At 42.8% G+C, this 18689-nt stretch overlaps 1 protein-coding gene across 5 annotated transcripts in view; it reads right to left on the bottom strand.

Annotated features, from left to right (window-relative positions):
* The window catches only part of cd276 (CD276 molecule), a 423418-nt gene that overhangs the window by 66272 nt on the left and 338457 nt on the right, over positions 1 to 18689 (bottom strand). The gene's annotated exons all lie outside the window — the stretch shown is intronic.

Below are 18689 nucleotides of genomic sequence, written 5' to 3'. Positions count from 1 at the left end.
TACATCTGAATGTAATGTAAATCAGTAAGACTGCCACCAAGCACCATTATACTCTCATGGTGTCATAATCTGATTAGGGATCATAAGTATGACTTTGTCAAGGGCCTGATTAAATTCTTTGAGGATATAGCAAAACACACTGATGAAGGCAGAGCAGTGGATGGAGTGCACATAGATTTCAGTAAGGCATTTGATAAGGTTCCCCATGCAAGGCTCATTCAGAAAGTAATGAGGTATGGGATCCAAGGAAACCTTGCTTTGTGGATCCAGAACTGGCTTGTCAACAGAAGGAAAAAGGTGGTTGTGGATAGTTCATATTCTGCACGAAGGTGACCAGTGGTGTTCCGTAGGGATCTGTTCTGGGACCCATCCTCTTAGTGATTTTTATAAATGATCTGGATGAGGAAGTAGAAGGGTGGTTTAGTAAGTTTGCTGATGACACAGAGGTTGGGGGTGTTGTGGATAGTGTGGAGGGTTGTTAGAGGTTACAGCAGGACACTACTAGGATGCAGAACTGAGCTGAGAACTGGCAGATGGAGCTCAACACAGATAAGTGTGAAGTGGCTCATTTCAGTTGGTCTTCATCAACCGTGGGATTGAGTTCAAGAGCTGTGAGGTAATATTACAGTTATATAAGACCTTAGTTAGACCCCACTTGGAGTACTGTGTTCAGTTCTGATCACCTCATTACAGGAAGGATGTGGATGCTATAGAGAGAGTGCAGAGGAGATTTACAAGGAGGTTGCCTGATTGGAGAGCATGCCTATGAGAATTGGTTAAGTGAACTTGGCCTTTTCTCCCTGGAACGTCAGAGGATGAGAGGTGACCTGATAGAGGTGTATAAGATGATGAGAGGCACTGATCGTGTGGATGGTCAGAAGCTTTTTCCCAAGCTGAAAATGGCTAACACGAGAGGGCGTAGTTTTATGGTATTTGGAAGTAGGTACAGAGGGGATGTCAGGGGTAAATTTTACACACAGAGAGTAATGGGTGGATGGAGTGCACTGCCAGCGAAGATGGTAGAGGCAGATACAATAAGGTCTTTTAAGAGACTCTTAGATAGGTACATGGAGCTTAGAAAAATAGACAGTAGACAATAGGTGCAGAAGTAGACCATTCGGCCCCTCGAGTCTGCACCGCCATTCTGAGATCATGGCTGATCAATACCCAGTCCCTGCCTTGTCCCCATATCCCTTGATTCCCCTATCCATCAGATATCTATCTAGCTCCTTCTTGAAAGCATCCAGAGAATTGGCCTCCACTGTCTTCCGAGGTAGTGCATTCCACACCTGCACAACTCTCTGGGAGAAGAAGCTCTTCCTCAACTCTGTTTTAAATAACTGACCTCTTATTCTCAATCCATGCCCTCTGGTACTGGACTCTCCCAACATCTGGAACATATTTCCTGCCTCAATCCTATCAAATCCTTTAATTATCTTAAACGTTTCAATCAGATCCCCTCTCAATCTCCTCAATTCCAGCGTGTACAAGCCCAATCTCTCCAATCTCTCTGCGTAAGACAGCCCTGCCATCCCAGGAATCAACCTAGTGAATCTACGCTGCACTTCCTCAACTGCCAGAATGCCCTTCCTTAAACCTGGAGACCAAAACTGTACACAATATTCCAGGTGTGGTCTCACCAGGGCCCTGTACAAATTCAAAAGGACATCCTTGCTCTTGTATTCAATTCCCCTTGTAACAAAGGCCAACATTCCATTTGCCCTCTTCACTGCCTGTTGCACTTGCTCATTCACCTTCATTGACTGGTGAACTAGGACTCCTAGGTCTCTTTGCATTTCTCCCTTACCTAACTCTACACCGTTCAGACAATACTCTGCCCTCTTGTTCCTGCTTCCAAAGTGGATAACTTCACATTTATTCACATTGAATGACATCTGCCAAGTATCTGCCCACTCACCCAGCCTATCCAAGTCTCCCTGTATTCTCCTAACGTCCTCTTCGCATGTCACACTGCCACCCAGTTTAGTATCATCAGCAAACTTGCTGATATAGTTTTCAATGCCCTCATCTAAATCATTGACATAAATCGTAAAGAGCTGTGGTCCCAATACAGAGCCCTGTGGTACCCCACTAGTCACCTCCAGCCAGTCCGAGAAACACCCATTCACTGCTACCCTTTGCTTTCTATCTGCCAACCAGTTTTCTATCCATGTTGAAACCCTGCCCCCAATGCCATGAGCTCTGATTTTACTCACCAATCTCCTATGTGGCACCTTATCGAATGCCTTCTGAAAATCTAGGTATACAACATCCACTGGCTTACCCTCGTCTAACATCCTTGTTACACCCTCAAAAAACTCCAACAGATTAGTCAAGCATGATTTGCCCTTGGTAAATCCATGCTGGCTTGGCCTAATCCTATTTCTGCCATCTAGATGTGCCACTATTTCGTCCTTAATAATGGACTCAAGCATCTTCCCCACGACTGACGTTAGGCTAACAGGGCGATAGTTCTCCGTTTTCTCCTTCCCTCCTTTCTTGAAAAGTGGGATAACATTAGCCACTCTCCAACCTTCAGGAACTGATCCTGAATCTAAGGAACATTGGAAAATGATTACCAATGCATCTGCAATTTCCTGAGCCACCTCTTTTAGAACCCTCGGATGCAGACCATCTGGACCCGGGGATTTATTAGCCTTCAGTCCTACCAGTCTACTCATCACAGTTTCTTTCCTAATGTCAATCTGTCTCAATTCCTCTGATATCTTATGACCCTGGCCCATCCATACATCTGGGAGATTGCTTGTGTCCTCCCTGGTGAAGACAGATCTAAAGTACGCATTAAATTCTGTTGCCATTTCCCTGTTTCCCATAACAATTTCTCCCAATTCATTCTTCAAGGGGCCAACATTGTTCTTAACTATCTTCTTTCTCTTCACATAGCTAAAAAAGCTTTTGCTATCCCCTTTTATATTCCTGGCTAGACTGAGCTCATACCTGATTTTTTCTCTCCGAATTGCTTTTTTAGTTAAGATCTGCTGCTCCTTAAAACTTTCCCAATCATCTGTATTCCCACTCATCTTAGCCCTGTCATACTTCTTTTTCTTTAATGCTATACAATCTCTGACTTCCTTTGTCAACCACTGTGGCCCCTTCCCCCTCTTTGAATCCTTCCTTCTCATTGGAATGAACTGCTTTTGCATCTTTTGTATTATGCCCAAGAATATCTGCCACTGCTGATCCACTGTCTTTCCTGCCAGGGCATCCGCCCATTTAACTTTGGCCAGCTCTTCCCTCATGGCTCTGTAGTCTCCTTTATTTAATTGCAACACTGACACCTCTGATCTGCCCTTATCCCTCTCAAATTGTAGATAAAAACTTATCATGTTATGATCACTACTTCCTAATGGCTCCTTTACTTCAAGATCACTTATCAATTCCTGTTCATTACACATCACCAAGTCCAAAATAGCCTCGTTCCTGGTTGGCTCAAGCACAAGCTGTTCCAAAAATACATCCCTTAGACACTCCACAAACTCCCTATCCTGGGGTCCAGCACCTACCTGATTCTCCCAGTTCACCTGCATGTTGAAATCTCCCATAACGACTACATTACCTTTAGCACATGCCAATGTTAACTCCCTAATCAACGTACCCAATATCCACGCTACTGTTTGGGGGCCTGTACACAACACCCATTAGGGTCTTTTTACCCTTGCTGTTCCTCAGCTCAATCCACACAGACTCTACTTCCCCTGTTCCCAAGTCACCTCTTGCTAAGGACTGAATCTCATTCCTTACCAACAGGGCCACCCCACCCCCTCTTCCCATATTTCTGTCTCTACGATAGCACGTATACCCTGGAACACTCAATTCCCAGGCCTGATCACCTTGCAGCCATGTCTCCGTTATCCCAACAATATCGTAGTTCCCCATTTTCATCTGAGCTTCAAGCTCATCTGCCTTATTTCTGACACGACGTGCATTCAAGTATAGAATTCTTAGCCCATTCCTCCTCTCTTTGCTTAAAAGACTGTCTACTGTACCTAACCCAGCTCCTTGAACTTCCATCGGGTTAATTGCACCCTGAATTTTGATGACCTTCTCAAGATTACCCAAACCTTCTACACATTTAATCCCATGCTCCTTCTGACCAACCCTCTGGATCTGGATCCCTGCCCCCTGCACATCTAGTTTAACCCCCCCGAGCAGCACTGGCAAACACTCCTGCAAGAATGCTAGTACCCCTCCGGTTCAGATGTAGACCGTCCCTTCGAAACAGATCCCAATGTCCCTGGAACAAAGACCAATTATCCAAAAACCTGAACCCTTCCTTCCTGCACCATGCTCTCAGCCTCGTATTAATGTGCATAATCATTCTATTCTTTGCCTCACTCGCACATGGCACAGGTAGCAATCCCGAGATTGTCACCCTGGAGGTCCTGCCTTTCAGCGTCACTCCTAACTCCCTAACTAAATGGATGGCTATGCAGTAGGGAATTTTTGTGCAGCTTCTAGAGTAGGTTACATGGTTGGTACAACATTGTGGGCCCTGTAGTGTGCTGTAGATTTTCTGTATTTCTATGTTTTCTATCCTGAGGGCTGTATGTGAGGACGTTAAGCTGCTTTGTTAGCAGGAGTACTGCTTTGTATGATGTTTTTAGGGAGGATATTTTGCCAACAGTCAGCAGGAGCTCAGAGCTAATTTGTTCTTATTCAGTGATAATGCAATAATTAGCAGTGTGAAGATATTTCTGAACAATACTGCTAGAATTTAGACCGTATTGGATCGATTGCAAGAATGTGCCATGCACCAGCCAGCTGACCGGTAGCAAGTGGGATAAACACTACATCATTTTTTTTCTCAGTTTAGCTCTCTATTCCTTTCCTCTGTAGTTCCCATGTATTGCGGAGAGGGTAGAACCATATCAGATCGATTGCGAGAATCAAGTGATCACACGGTGAATCGATTGAACCTGCTTTGTGTAGAGGGCACTCTCTTTTGAGCATGGACTTTCAAGTGTGCATGTTTTCATCTCAGTGAAGTTTAGTTCATTACTCCTGTACTGTAAGTTGCCCAGTGTGTTCCATAGCTAACATCACTCAATAAAATCATTTAATCTTACTGCTCTGTTGTCATTCTTACTCTGCGCATACGTAACAGAATCGATTACATGTCAGAGCCTTGGCACCTGTGTGCAGGAGTATTCTTCCATCTGTAGCCTGGACGAAGTTCAAGATCAAGTTTAGTTTATTGTCATTCATCCGTATATATGTATACCAAATGAGACAATGTTCCTCTGGACCAAGGTGCACACACATTACAGTACATACAGTATAACTTACACAGTGCATAAAATGCATTACACAAATAAATTAACAAATATTAAGGTGCATTTAAAACTCAAGTTAAAAAGTAAACAGTATAATGCTACTGGTGCTTCATACTTGATCAGACATGAATGGTGGCAGCAAGTCCAGTAGTCTTACGGGTTGGGGGAAGAAGCTGTTTCCCATCCTAACAGTTCCTGTCCGAATGCTACAGTATCACCTGCCTGATGGTAGGGGGTCAAAGAGATAGTTGCACGGATGGAAAGGATCACTGACTTTGCATATGCAGTGGTTTAGACACAAGTATCCCCCACTATCCGAAAGAAGAGCATTCCTATGAAACCCTTCATAAGCCGAAATGACATAAAGCGAAGAAGCAATTACCATTAATTTATATGGGAAAGATTTTTGAGCAGACCCAAAAAATAACTTACAAATTATAATATTTTATTATGAATTAATAAAATCATACCAAATAATACATAAAGCCTAATGAAATGCTACTAGCAGAACCAATGATAACATCACTGGCTTTCAAGATTCTTTCTCTCTGCGTGTAAGTAGTACAAATGGAGGATGCAGGCAAGTTCAACTCACGCACAATGTCTTTATTCCGTTCACCACAATCGAAATGCTTAATTATGTCCAGTTTTATGCTAAGCATAACACCCTTACAAGCTCTCTTAGGCTTTTCTGATACCTTAGGACACATCTTGCTAACAGATGCACAAATAACTCGAGATAAAGCACACTCGCTACTCGGGGTGAGTTACTCTGTAACGTTCGCTGCAAAGCAAACGCTGAACGTTATTTTCGCTTTTCAACTTTTTTCATGAAAGCGAGAATCCTCTTCAGATTTCTTTTGGTTAGCAAAAACAGGTACTAATATAGGTCCTTTGTAAAATCGAAGTGGCGTAAAGCGAACTTTCGAAAAGCGGGGGATACCTGTGTATATCTCTGTTACATGGAAAAGGTGATCCTCTCAGGAGTCCTCACAAGCCTTTATGAGGGCTTCTGGTCATATGCCTTGCAATACCTGTAACAGCTAGTAATGCATTTAGTCAGGACACTCTCAATTGTGCTCCTGTAAAATTGGTTAGAATGGGGGGTGGGAATGGATAAAGCCTCGATCATACTAATCTTCTCAGGAAGTGGAGACTCTGTTGTGCTATCTTGAACAAAGAGATAGTGTTGGGTGACCAGGGGAGACCGGCTGTTATGTGCACTCCCAGAAACGCAGTGCTGCCAACTCTCTTCACGAAGGAGCCAATTATTTGCAATGAGTAGTGGTCAGCCTGTACTTTCCTAAAGTCCACAATCATCTCTTTGGTCGGGTTCCCAAAACACTGGTTCCCGTGGCAACAGCAGCAGGATACTCATTGCCAGTACTTCAAATTATAATGGACAGATATGATGAAGGGTTGTAACCTGTTGGCCAGAAAGAACTACAATCTACAAATCAGTGACTTTGAGGATAGTGGAAACAGACAGACTCCTTGTCTTTGTTCTTGCTGTGTACTTAGAGATGGAGGTTGCCATTTTATGAAGACATTCTGTTTTCCATTTTGTGAGTCAGTCACTTGGCTTGATCAGCTTTTTAAAGTAGACACAATGATGCCGCAGGTAATCTGCTGGACTAGAGATCATTTTCAAATTGGAAGTTACTTGTGAGATGTTCTTTGGTTGGATATAACATGCAGGTTTTTGACTGTTGGGATCTGTATTTGTTCTGCATGATTCCAGCAATTTGCTGATTGAGAAGAGCCATAAATTACTGATTGTCTCTTTCTGGGAAGAGGGCAATCAATGGATGCTAGCCTGGAGCAAAGCTAACTAAAAAGGTGTGAAAGGGCAGACACATGACCTACAGCTGATGTCACTGGAATGCAACATTTGAATTGGTAAGAAATGAATATAAGGCAGATGCTTCAAGCGTGCTGGTGGCTGTAACTCTAGGAGACCAACTATCAGGATGTGAGATGCCCCAGGGACACATAGAGATTCAAAATGGGACTACAAGGAACACATGCCCAGCAGCAGAAAGTCTTTCTTAACTGTCTTAAGTCTTTTCTGTTCTTTGACTGTTCATGGAAGGTCAGGAAAACTTAGTAGGTGTGCACAGGAGCATTGGATGTGTAAGTTCATGTGCATTTCTGTTGAAACAATAAAGGTACTTGTCACCAAATACAGATCTCTCTCTACCTCTGTAGTTATTATTACAAGGGATGATTCTTGTAAGAAACCTAAAACAATTAACTCTGTTTCACTCTTCACAGTTGCTGCCCAACCTGCTGGGAGTTCCTAGCATTTTCTGTTTTAATTTCAGATTTTCAGCATCTGCAGTTCTTTTGAAAAGTCTTCAACTCCAGCACCTGGTTTGTCCTTTGGTTCGCAGCTGATGTGCACCTCATTTACTGTATCCCCTTTCCAAATTCATTCTAAATTTTAAGCAAGAAATACAATAGGACTGCAGGTAATTCAGGCAGAGCAACACAAAAAACAATTCAGGAAATCAGTGGGTCAGACAGCATCTGTGAAGGGAAATGGACAATCAATTTGTTGGGGATAACTTCACTCAACTTCACTGCCCCATTATTAAAATGTTCCTACAAATAATGGACTCACTTTCAAGGACTCTTCATCTCACGTTCCCTTTATTTATATTTGCATTTGCACAATTTGTTGTCTTCTGCACTTTGGTTGAAAACCCTAGTTGGACAGTCTTCCATTGATTCTGTTATGGTTATTATTCTATAGATTATTGAGTATGCTCACAAGAAAATGAATCTCAGAATTGTATATGGTGACATGCACGTACCCTGAAAATAGAATTACACTGACTTTGAACTTCAACTGGATTTAAATTATTCTTCACTCTCATACCCTCGCAGATATTTGACGTAACACCTCAAAAGCTATTTTATCAGTATCAAACCACTGCCCCCACCTCCAAGACACAAATGGAGGCTCTGTGTTCAATCCTGAAGGAAGTTCCTCACTAGGGGTTACCAGTTTTTCTCAGTTGCCTAAACATCTTGATCAAGCCAGCAGCGTATGTGGTAAATTCTAAACTCCATATGAGCAAAATCGAAAGCACCACGGTACAACAGTCAACCATTTCTCAGAGCATGTACACCTGTCTCAATTGCTAATGAACTTATTGCAAAACATTCAACACAGCAGTCATCAGAAGACACCAAAATCCATTGGAAGTGTCAGGTCAAGGAAACATAATCAAATGCCTCCAGCTGACAAACATCAATCCTACATCATTGACTCAAAGTGGCACCATTTTGCAAGGAATTAAGCAATCATTTCAATACGCCAACCTGTCAGTCAAGATGTCAAGGGAGGATTGTTATAGGGCAAAGGGCAACATGCTAGAGAAGTTCAAATAGTCCCATTAGTGCAACCATATCAGGCACTGGTGTTCTGGCACACACCCAATGATTGGGCCAAATAACACCCCATGCCTTATCACATTCCTTGATGGGTTCTACAAACAACTCTTAGCGTCCAAGGAAGTACAGGATACCAGGATCAATTAGTCACACAATGTCATCATATGAGACAATGTTATCTTTCCACCACTCACCTGCAGTGACAGATCGATTTTATGCTCATCCATACGTGTCCATGGAATTCCTTCCACCATACCTCTCGTTCCTCAACCCTACTGAAAAGTTTTTCTCCCCTCCTGAAGATGAAGGGAGCATGACAAGCACCCTTATGACCAAATGCCACTGATGGATGCTATGACTGAAGTTTGTTGGATAATCACTGTATCAGACTGCTGGATCAGGCATTCCAGCAGGTAATTCCCCTGCTGCATCGCTAGGGAGCACAGTCAGCTCTGTTGATGAAAAAGTGACCCAACAATAGGGACAGAATAGATGAAATATGTACTGTATATTAGTTATCAGAGATACATGTAAAGTGTGAGCAATTTTGTCTTTGATTTTCATGTAGCAAAAGATAGTTAATTGCTGAGTGTTTTAATTCTTGCATCTCATTCTGTTCGTCCTTCAATGTTCCCACTCATGATTGGAGTTGTTATCATTATACTTACAATAATGGAGTAAAGGTACCGATCTCCAGCATTAGACATGGTCAGCAACAAGTATCACACTGAACAACTGACTAAAATGTTAGTTTTATGCCTCAGTGATAAGGATGGTCAGTGTTTCACTGGTGACTATGCAATAATTGCTGGTACAGTACTGCGCAAAAGTTGTAGGCACACGTATATATGATGGAGCAGATCCTGAAAGGCAGGATTTATGAACATTTGGAGAGGTATAATATGATCAGGAATAGTCAGCATGACTTTGTCAAAGGCAGGTCATGCCTGATGAGCCTGAGTGAATCTTCTGACACATTGATGAAGGCAGAGCAGCAGATGCAGTGTATATGGATCTCAGCAAGACATTTGAAATGGTACCCCATGCAGGGCTTATTGAGAAAGTAAGGAGGCATGGGATCCAAGGGGACATTGCTTTGTTGATACAGAACTGGCTTGCCCACAGAAGGCAAAGAGTGGTTGCAGACGGGTCATATTCTGCATGCAGATTGGTGACCAATGGTGTGCCTCAGTGATTTGTTCTGGGACCCTTACTCTTTGTGATTTTTATAAATGACCTGGATGAGGAAGTGGAGGGATGGGTTAGCAAATTTGCTAATGACACAAAGGTTGGGGGTGTTGTGGATAGTGTGGAGGGCTGTCAGAGGTTACAGCGGGACATTGACAGGATGCAAAACTGAGCTAAGAAGTGGCAGGTGGAGTTCAACCCAGATAAATGTGAGGTGGTTCATTTTGGTAGGTCAAATATGATGGCAGAATATAGTATTAATGGTAAGACTCTTCGCAGTGTGGAGGATCAGAGAGATCTTGGGGTCCGAGTCTAACGTACACTCAAAGCTGCTGCGCAGATTGACAGTATGGTTAAGAAGGTATATGGTGCATTGGTCTTCAGCAACTGTGGGACTGAGTTCAAGAGCTGAGAGGTAATGTTGCAGCTCTGGTCAGACCCCACTTGGATGTTGCCTGGATTGGGGAGCATGCCTGATGAGAATAGGTTGAGTGAACTCGGCCTTTTCTCCTCTGAGCAATGGAGGATGAGAGGTGACCTGATATGATAGAGGTGTATAAGATGATGAGAAGTATTGATCATGTGGATAGTCAGAGGCTTTTTCCCAGGGCTGAAATGGTTGCCCCACAGGTTTAAGGTGCTGGGGAGAAGGTACAGAGGAGTTGACAGGGTTAAGTTTTTTACTCAGAGAGTGGTGAGTGCGTGGAATGGGCTGCTGGCAACGGTGGTGGAGGCAAATACAATAGTGTCTTTTAAGAGACTTTCGGATAGGTACATGGAGCTTTGAAAAATAGAGGTCTATAGACAAGCGTAGTAATTTCTAAGGTAGGGACATGTTTGGCACAACTTTGTGGGCCGAAGGGCCTATATTGTGCTGTAAGTTTTCTGTTTCTATGTCTCAAATCATGTATAAGTTTCCATTCTTGGGCAAGTTAAAGATCATTGAAGCCATTAACAACAGCCTTGCACTTAAAACTCAGCAACCCTTACAATTTGCAAAAAAATCTTCTGGAGGAGTGTGTCAGTGTGTATTTTTATAATTGCCAGCCACCGATTCATAATTGCTGGCTGGTAGCATTGTGGTATCAGTGCCGGACTTCATTGTGAAGGCTCCCAAGTTCGAATCTAGTGGTTCCCTTGCACGTTTTCCATCCGTGGTGGGTTTGAGCGTTGAGCTAGCAACTCGGCCTCGTAAAAATAAGAAAGCCTGCTAAAAAAAAGCCATCACAACGGCGTCCCGATGACAGCTTTCTTCTTCATTTTCTTCAGCCAGCAAAGATGAAATAATGCAGACCTCTCCTGTAGATCTCCTGTGGCTGATTCAATCTGAATCCTGCAACACAGCTCAGAAAATCCGAATGGAACGTTCTTCGTAATTCTGCAGTCTCAGCTCATTGATTCTGCTTTTCATCTGACAAAATGCCAGAGAGCGGAGAGATGGACGGTTGTTAGGTCGGCCAATACATTAACACTGTTGAAATGGATTACAGCAGCTCGGGTTTGAGAGCCATTCACAGTGAATTGCTGACTAACTACAGGGCTTAAAGTGGAAGAGCAGCACAGTGGATTCCTTGAACATTGTGAACTTTGACCTGCTTGATTTTCCTATGTTTGCCTCCTAAATCTCACACGCTGAGAGTTTTTATAAGTCACTCCTACTGATTCCCTCATTCCTGCCTCATTGTGTACATCCACGAGATGCAGGCACCATTGGCACAGCTAGAATTTGCCACCTAAACCACTTTATTAGGTACAGGACATGCCTAATAATGCGGCCATTGAGTGTACAATGGGGAAGTTACAATGATGCAGCAGGTAGTGAGTTATAATGGTACCACACTTGAAAAATTGTTAACACCACTGAATGGACTGACTTAATGACTGAACGTAAAAAGTTTTTGTACTATTTGTCTCTTTGTAAGTATATTTTATTAGTAGTATAGTTGATTTTTGAAATTTAAAAAAAAATGCTTGAATTGCTGCCTCACTACTCCAGGTAACAGTTCAACCCTGACTTCCAATGCTGCCTGCGTAGAATTTGTGTGTTCTCCCAGTGACCATGTGGGTGGTCCGGATTCCTTCCAAATTCCAAAGATGTGCTGGTAGGTTATTTACCCCTTAGCATGGGTAAGTGGCAGAAAAGAATCAAAGAGGAGTTGATAGGCATATGTTAAAGGCAAAATATTTTAGGGGCTACAAAGAGGGAGAGTGGGACCAAGAGGATTATTCCTTTAGAGACAGCATGGGTCCAATGGGATGAATGGCCTCTTTCTCTGTCATAATCAGGGTGTAATTAAAACAGGGTTAAATGGTTGTTTTATCCTTCACTCAGGACTGAGGAGAATATTAAAAAGCTTTCAATCATACTTCATCTGATGACTTTTGTACCCTTCCCTTTAATCCTTACCATTGAAGCCTATGACTAGACAACACAGGTTTAAAATAAGGCACAGGAATATCAGTGACGAATTATTTCACCGAGTGTGTGTTAAAGTCTGGAACACACCTCCTACAGAAATGATGGAGGCAGGTACTGTCAGTTTGTTGAAGAAGTAGATGACCTTTTGAAGTGCCATTGCAATGGAAGTCGCAGACACTTCTGCGGTGTGATCAATGCAGATAGGTCCTTGATGTCAGAACAGACATAGCGGGCTGAAGGGCCTGTTTCCATGGCGCAAGGTCTTTAACACTTTAACAGCACCATTATTCATTCTTAAGGTTCCTTGGGTTGTTATAGCCTGGGTTGGTAATGGGGACAAGCTCCCACTACCTCTAAAATGCTCCCCATGGCTTTGTGTATTCAGACAGCTAGGTCACAACATCCATCGTCGACCCTGACCAACAGAGGACTCAGAGATTCTCGCACCACTCACCTACACAAGGGGTCATTCACAGTGGCCAAGTAACACACTAAAACATCTTGGGAATGTGGGAGGAAACCTGAGGAAATGCATGCAGAGACAGCACCAGAGGTCAGTATTCAACCAGGATCACTGGATGTAGAAGCTCAGCCAGATGTATCACCAAACACCCTCCACCCCACTCGTCCAAACCCGCTGTTTAATAAAATCACAATGTGGACAGGAGAAAGTAGTGATGTGTCACTATGGAGCCACACCAGGTTCTCAATGTAGAAACGTTCAGATTATAAATTGAGGCCACACTCTTCACTATTGCTGCTTATTACTATGGGTGCCAGGCTATGCCTGATTCCAATCCAATCCATTTAACCATGGGGTTGGCTTATCATTTCTTCATAGTTTGTGTGTCTTTTCATTTATAGACCATTGAAAATGAAAGGAGCAAACAGTAAATAGGAAGGATGTTATAAGCTTTAAGTTAATCTTTGGGTTTTAAAACCATATCAATAAAAATTATACTGACTTACACGCTCACTCTGGAGTTCAAAGAGTTCCATTAACTGGAAACTGAATTTCAATTCTGCTCTGAAGCTTTTGAGAGGTTTTAAGTCAGACTTTTCCAGCTGACATAATGAGGAAAAGATGCAAATAAATAAATGGGTTCAAACTCACTACTAATAACTTGGCAGTGAAAATGTCTTTGTTACTTGATGCTTGCAAACTGACTCATCCAATTAACCTCAGAGTTCTTGATTTTCTCCGCTTGGGATACTGTCATAATTTCTTCAAAAGATCCAATTGTATAAAAATGCATGTAATTATGACTGGTCAGAAAGGATTATTCAGTCACATCTTATTGGTACAGTGACTCTCGATCAACTGAGAGGGCAATTGCAATCTTTGGTGAATATCTAGAGTTCTTCAATGCAGGCTGGACATCAAATTTCTCCCAGGCCACCTACTGAAGCTGAACCAGACTGATCATCATATTGGTGATAAATGCGACACTAAGCTGAACTTCAAATTACATATCCCACACCTAATGTTTCCAACTCAATAAGGTAAGACCACAAGACATAGGCAGAGAAATAGGCAGTTCAGCCCTTCAAAATTCAGCTGCAAAATTCCATCATGCCTGATCTACTATTGCTCTCAATCCCATTCTCCTGCCTTCTCTCTGTAACCTTTGACAGCCTGACTAATCAGAACTTAAACCTATCACTTTAAATATACTCAATGATGTGGCCTCCACACTTATCTGTGGCAATAAAGTCCAGGGATTCACTACAGTCTAGCGAAAGAAATTCCTCCTCATCTCTGTTTTAAATGGACATCTTATTTTGAGGTTGTGCCCCCTGGTCCTAAACTCGCCCAGGACAGTAAGCATTCTCTCCACAGCTAGCTCTTTCAGTATTCCATAGGTTTCAGGGAGATTCTCCCTTATTCTTCTAAATTCCAACAAGTACAGGCCCAGAGCCATCAAACACTCTTCGTATGTTAACCCTTTCATTCCCACAATCAGTCTTGTGAACCTCTACTGGATCCTCTCTAATGCCAGAATATCTTTTCTTAGATATGAGACCAAAATCAGCTCACACTACTCCAAGTGTGGTCAAACCAAGGCATTATAAAGCCTTACCATGACATCCTTGCTTTTATATTCTAATTCTCTCAAAATGAATGCAAAAGTTGCAGTTTGCCTTCCTCACTACCGACTCAACCTACAAGTTAACCTTTAGTGAATCCCACACAAGGATTTCCAAGTTCCTTTGCACCTCTGATTATTGAATTTTTTCCGCATTTGGAAAATAGTCCTTTATTCCTTTTACAAAAGTGCATGACCATGTACTTCCTTGTACTATATTCCATCTGCCCCTTTTTTTGCCCTTTCTCTCAATCTAAATCCTTCTTCAGAATCCCTGCTTCCTCAAAACCACCTGTCCCTCCAATTAGCTATATCACCAAATTTGGCCACAAAGTTCCATCATCCAAATCATTGACATATAACAAAATTTTTGTGGGAAGATGGCACCAGCAAATAACGTGACCAACAGCGACATCCTGCTGACAGTTCAGAAAACTACTCTTTTTACTTCTCTTATTTCTTTTCTTTTCAAATATGATTCTTTACTAAGTTGTGAGTGATTGGAAACTGCGATTTAGATTTTGATGGTGTGCCTTGTGGCCGACTGAGCAATCTAGTGCTTTGCTGTCTCTGCGGGAGTTCGCTGAGGTTTGGAGTGGAGTGTGTGGCCTGGAGGCATTGAGGCAGGGAGTGAGCCCATGATGAACGCCATTGCTTCTCTACAAATGAGGCGTCAAGGGCGTGAACCCATGATCAACTCCATTGTTTCTCTCTGATTGAGGCAGCAAGCAAGGATGAAGTCAATGCAGACAAGAGTGGAGTATAGGTGGGTTTTTGTTGCCATCCGGCTGCATTTAACCCGTCTTTCTCTCTTTCTAACTAGCTGCTGTCAGAGGAAAGTGCAGGAATCTTGGGATCCATGTTGTCAGAAAATGGAGAAACCATCGCAAATCCCTCATAGCTCCTGATGATCTGAAGATGATGTGCGGGCTGCCTGCAGGTGGGTGAATCCAGGGAAAGCATCCAGTCCGAAAGTACTGGCCAAGAACTAAAGACTAGTGTTGACTTACTCGATGGTGTGTTCATGGATATCTTCAAACTCTCACTTCAGCTGAGTGTGGTTCAAACAGGCTTCAATCATACCGGTGCCCAAGAAGAGCATGGTGAACTGCCTCGATGGCAATCACCCAGTTGCACTTACATCCACAGTGATGAAGTGTTTTGAGAGGATAATGATGAAGCATATCAGCACCTCTCTGTGTGGTGACTTGGATCCGCTCCAAGTTGCCCACTGAAGCCAAAGGTCTACAGCAGATGCCATCGCATTGGCACTTCATGGAACCTTGAAACATCTGGATAGCAAAGATCCATACATCAGGATGCTCTTTATCAATTACAGCTCAGCATTTTCCCCTCAAAACTAATCAGTAAACTTCAAGACCTGGGCCTCAATACCTTCTTGTGCAATTGAAACCTGGATTTCATCACTTCCAGACCCCAGTCAGTTCGGATTGGCAAAAACATCTCCTCCATGATCTCAACCAGCACAGGTGCAGCACGGGGCTGTGGTGCTTAGCCCCGCTCTACTCACTTTACACCTATGACTAAATACAGCTCCAACACCATATTCAAGTTTGCTGCTGATAGCACGGTTGTGGGCTGTATCAAAGGTGGTGATGAATCAGCAAAAATAAGGAAAATTGAAAATTTGGCTGAGTAGCGTCATAACAACAAACTCTCCCTGAATGTCATCAAGACCAAGGAACTGATAGAAGATTTCAGGGGACAGGATCAAGAGATTCATGAGCCAGCCTTCATAGAAGGATCAGAGGTGGAGAGTGTCAGTAACTTTAAATTCTCAGAAGACCTGTCCTGGACCCATCATATAAATGTAATTGCAAAGAAAGCATAACATCATCTGCTTCCTCAGGAGTCTGCTGAGATTCAGCATGACATATAAAACTTTGACAAACTTCTATAAATGCGTAGTGGAAAGTGTATTGACTGGCTGCATCATGGCCCAGTATGGGAACACCAGTGCCTTTGAATGGAAAATCCTACAAAAGGTAGTGGATTCAGCCCAGTACATCACAGGTAAAGCCCTCCCAACCATTGAGCACATCTACATGAACACTGTCATAGGAAAGCAGCATCCATCATCAAAGACCCCCACCACCCAGGCCATGCTCCTTTCTTGCTGATGCCCATCAGGTAGAAGGTACAGGTGCCTCAGGACTCACACCACCACCACCAGGTTCAAGAACAGTTGCTACCCCTCAACCATCAGGCTCTTGAACAGAAGGACATACTCATCTATTGAGATGTTCCCACAACCAATGGTCTCAATTTAAGGACACTTTACCTTGTTATTTCATGCATAAGAACATAAGAATTAGGAGCAAGAGTAGGCCATCTGGCCCACTGATCCTGCTCTGCCATTCAATAAGATCGTGGCTGATCTGGCCATGGACTCATCTCCACGTATTTGCCTTTTCTCCATAACCCTTAGTTCCCTTGCTATGCAAAAATCTATCCAACCTTGTTTTAAATATATTTACTGAGGTAGCCTCCACTGCTTCATTGCGTAGAGAGTTCTACAGTTTCATCACTCTTTGGGAAAAGAAATTCCTCCTCACCTTCATCCTAAATTTACTCCCCTGAATCTTGAGGCTATGACCTCTATTCTCTTTTCTCATCTACAAGTGGAAACAACTTTCTTGCCTCTATCTTACTTATCCCTTTCATAATTTTATGTTTCTATAAGATCTCTTCTTATTCTTTTGAATTCCAGTGAGAACAGTCCCAGGCAACTCAATCTCCCCTCATAGCCTAAACCCCTCATCTCTGGAATCAACCTGATGAACTCTGCAATGACCCCAAAGCCAGTATATCCTTCTTCAAGGAAGGAGACCAGAACTGCACGCAGTACTCCAGGTGCAGCCTCAACAGTACCCTGTACAGTTGCAGCATAACCTCCCTGCTCTTAAATTCAATCCCTCTAGCAATGAAGCACAACATTCCCTTTGCCTTTCTCATATCCTGCTGTACCTGCAAACCAACCTATTGTGATTCATGCACAAGCACTCCCAAGTCCCTCTGCACTGCAACATGCTGCAATTTTTTACCATTTAAATAATAATCTGCTCTTTCATTACAGATATACTGTATAAAGAGTAAAAGTGAGTGGATATTGGACTGCCAGAAAATGATGCTGGAGGGGTAGTAATTTGGGACAAAAAAATGTCGACAAACATAACAAGATTTAATTATAATATTATTGCTCTTGTTATTTATATGTATTTGCCTTTGCACAGTTCATTGCCTTCTATGCTCTACTCGATCTCTCATTGATCCTGTTATAGTTACTACTCTATAGATTTGTTGAGTATGCCTGTAGGAAAAAGAATCTCAGGGCTGTACATGGAGACATATACTGCATCTACTCTGATAATAAAAGTTACTTCGAACTTTAGGATTGAACGGCAAGGCTGTGGTCTCGTTTTGGGGGACGTTCTGGCTCACGTTTCATGCGTTCCTGGATTCTGGTTACTCTTTTCTTCTGTTTTTGAGCAGTTTGATTAGGACCATCAATGTGGACTGGGCCACTCTGGCAAAGATCGGGCCTGTGGCCTGCATTAGCTAACAGAGTGATGCCAAACTGAACCGAACAGAATATTACTGATTTGATGTTTGACATTCTATATGTTGTTCACTCGCTTTTTGCTGCTTGTGCTATTTTTTTCCCACTACTTGGGTGCTTGACGTTTTCTTGACTGGGTTCCATGGTGTTTTTTTTCATGGCTGCCTGCAGGAGGATGAGTTGTATACATGCTTTGATAATAAACGTACTTTGAAAACTTTTGAAAAGAAATGGTCTCAACACCAACTCTCTGCGGAATATCACTAGTCACCAGCAGCCAACCAGAAAAGGCCCATTTATTCTCACTCCTTCCAATCAGCCAATCTCCTATCCATGCTTCCATCTTTCCCGTAATACCATGCCCTCTTACCTTGCTAAGCAGCCTCGTGTGCAGCACCTTGTCAAAGGCCTTCTAAAAATCCAAGTGAACAACATCCACTGACTCATCCTGCCCGTTGTTTCCAACAGATTGCGAGGCAGGATTTCCCCTCATGGAAACAATGCTGACTTTGGCCTATTTTATCAGGTGCCTCCAAGTACCCCAAAACCTCATCCTTAATAATGAACTCCAACATCTTCCCAAGTTCTGAAGTTAGGCTAATTGGCCTGTGATTTCCTTTCTTCTGCCTCCCTCCCTTCTTAAAGAGTGGACTGACATTTGCAGTTCTCCAATCCTCCAGAACCATTTCAAAATCTAGTGTATCTTGAAAGGTCATTACTAA

Source organism: Hypanus sabinus, chromosome 21, assembly GCF_030144855.1.
Source record: "Hypanus sabinus isolate sHypSab1 chromosome 21, sHypSab1.hap1, whole genome shotgun sequence".
NCBI classification, from domain to species: Eukaryota; Metazoa; Chordata; class Chondrichthyes; order Myliobatiformes; family Dasyatidae; genus Hypanus; species Hypanus sabinus.
The sequence above is the reverse complement of the archived record's forward strand: the minus strand, read 5'-3'. Positions and strand labels throughout refer to the sequence as shown.